The sequence below is a fragment of the Nematolebias whitei genome, chromosome 13 (genome assembly GCF_014905685.2).
Source record: "Nematolebias whitei isolate Nwh7 chromosome 13, NemWhi1, whole genome shotgun sequence".
In the NCBI taxonomy this organism is placed as follows: Eukaryota; Metazoa; Chordata; class Actinopteri; order Cyprinodontiformes; family Rivulidae; genus Nematolebias; species Nematolebias whitei.
In genome coordinates this window covers 38870923-38873808 of record NC_056510.1, presented here as the reverse complement: position 1 = coordinate 38873808, position 2886 = coordinate 38870923, and positions in this window count along the sequence as shown.

The window sequence follows — 2886 nt, the reverse complement described above, 5'->3', positions numbered from 1 at the left end:
CAACACGCCGCCTAAAAGGCATGAAGTGGTCTCTAAACCTTCTCTGTGCACCAGCGCTGAAAAGCCGTCGCCTTGATGTGTACAGAACTGTGGTAGATGCAGCACGTGAATCTTGAATTGTGCACACTATCTCCTGAGGGAGACCCATCCTCTAAGTGGAACCGCTCAGCGGTCAGACCCACCGGTGTTGACCTATTTCTGGGTAACTCTTGGTCGCTCCTCCTGTCTGAAGGAGAGCATCCTTCCTCCATGACAGTTCCACGGCGACCCAACAACGGACGTTGCAGGCCTGGGAACCATAGTGCGTTCACACGCCGGGAGCCACCAGGAGAGCTGTCAATCCCTCCTCTTGAACTCGGTTCATGGACGAACCGAGTTCCAGAGGAGGTGGGGGAAAAGAAACGCGTAAAAAGCGTTTTGGGCCACCGACTGTGAGCAAATGCGTCCCCCCCCAGCGATGGATCGTCTCGCGGGCTCAGGGAAAACCGTAGTTGACATTGAGCGTTCTTCTCGCATCGCAAACAGGTCCACAGCTGCTTTGCCAACTTCTGCTGCGTCTGAAAACATCAGATCCGGATGGAGGATCCGGTCCACGTAACGTGGGCCGCCCTTGGACGTCACATCAGAACATCGGATATGTAAACCGCTCTAATAAAAGCAGGTTTTGATGAACCCAACTCAGTAGCTTTCGCACAATGTGTAACATCTGGGCTGAACGCACACCCTGATGGTTATGTACGCAGCAGTCATCATGATGTCTGTGTGAATCAACACGTGTTGATTCTGTAGCACAGGAGCAAAGTGTTGAATCACATTCAGTACTGTGCGACACTCCAAAACATTGATGTGGGCTGATGTGTAGTGGGGCCACAGCGCCCCTACTGCTTGAGATAGGTATGTCCCCCCCCCAGCCTGACAGCAACGTGTCCGTGAAGACTGACCCATGACGTGGGTCTGCTGAGGGGGACTCCCTCTGATAGAAAAACAAGGTGTTTCCCCAGAGTCGGAGGTCTGCTTCCACAGAGGAAAAGACAATGATCATGTGTCGTTTGTTTTACTGGATCCACATGCAGACGTGCAAAAACACCTCTAGAGGCGTCTCATGTGATAAATTAGTTTTCATGGTGGTTGAATTTAATTCCACTCCAGAAAACAAATGTCTGGGCCGGGAAAATCGAGCTTCCTTCCACTTATGGCGAAGCCCAGATTAACAGGTGTGATGTCAACACCTGATCCTGCATCAGCGCCTCCTGTCTGAAGTGACAGGATCCGCAGATCATCCAGGTAAAACAAAAAACTCTCGTCTCTGTGTTTTAGGATGATCGGTATGCGTTCTCTGGATGTTAAACAACAGATCCAAGAACGGTCTCACCCCTCCGATCCGTGAGTAAAAACCCTCGTGTTTTCTCTCCCTTGGGGAACTCTGTAGATTACTTTTATCAGAAAACACTTGGATTTCTGCATTTAGGGAAGAGAATCAGTCTGATGATGATGACGGGACCGTTTATATAACTCCTCTGAATGGAGGGGTTCGGTTGCAAACTGTAACTTGTACCATTTGCATAAACCCTGTCCATCCATCTGAAAAAACGGCGAGCATGTTTAGCCACTCTACGTAACGTTCGTGGATGAACGTGCGTTAATGATGCGTCATGTTTGTACGGCTGTCAGCAGTCCGTCCCTCAACCGCCGTCATGTGTCGCGGGAATGTTTTCTGTGTGACCCCGGACGAGACTTGAGCTGAAGGCGAAGCGTGTGACAGCTGATGACGCGGTGAGCTGCGCGTTTGACGTCGCTGTGCGAACGTTGAAAGGCGGAGGGCGTGACTTCATTTACACCGTGCTGTTGGAGTGAAGGCTGCTTAGCCCCGCGGGAGCACACGTTGTTCTCTGGAGGGACGCGCGCCGCTCTCGCTGGAGGGGCGCGCGCTGTAGGGAGGTGGGACTCATTACCGGATTCTTCGGCTGCTTCACGTTTAAGCTGCGGTGAGCTGCCGAAAGCTGAGAGAGAAGGACCCCCACCCGGACCAGCCTGCGGACCACATTTATACCGATGTGAGCTGGTTAGCGCCGGCAGCTGTGTGCGCCAGCATCAACGCAGCACCGTTGAATGGAGGCTGTCATCTTAGTGTTCGACTCGTCATGTCAAGAGCGGCGGTGAATTAAAAACCCTATTTAAGGACACCGGCTCATGTGGAGGCTGTTCCATCCCACAAATGCGAGTTGACACCGCTTGAGTGAGGATCATGCAGTTCTAGTTGGTAATGAGTTATTTTCGCTTACCGTTGTGCCGTGATCGACCCGTCATGTCTAGAGCGACGGTGAGTTTAAATTAAAAACCTTTATTTAAGGACACCGGCTCATGTGGAGGCTGTTCTGTGATCGACTCATCATGTCTAGAGCGACGGTGAGTTTAAAAGCCTTTAATTAAGGACGCCGGCTCATGTGTGGAGGCTGTCCTGTGATCGACTAGTCATGTCTAGAGCGACGGTGAGTTAAAAACCTTTAATTAAGGACACCGGCTCATGTGTGGAGGCTGTTCTGTGATCGACTCGTCATGTCTTAGAGCGACGGTGAGTTAAAAACCTTTATTTAAGGACACCGGCTCGTGTGTGGGGCTGTTTCATCCCACGAGTGCGCTCTTATGTGTGCGGCCGCTGTGAGCTGATCCGGGCTTACAGACTGGCTAAAAAAACAGACACTTGGATCATTAATGATGATTTATTTCAACTTTCGTGTCACTTTTACACACACCCTCCGGAGACCGTCATTTGAGAGCTTTCTCTCTCATGAGCTCTGCGATTGTTTGCCCAGAGCGCTGTCTTGCAGGCGAACTCTGGGGAAACGCTGAGCTGCAGGCTGCCGGAGTGCAGAGGGCTGGATTCTG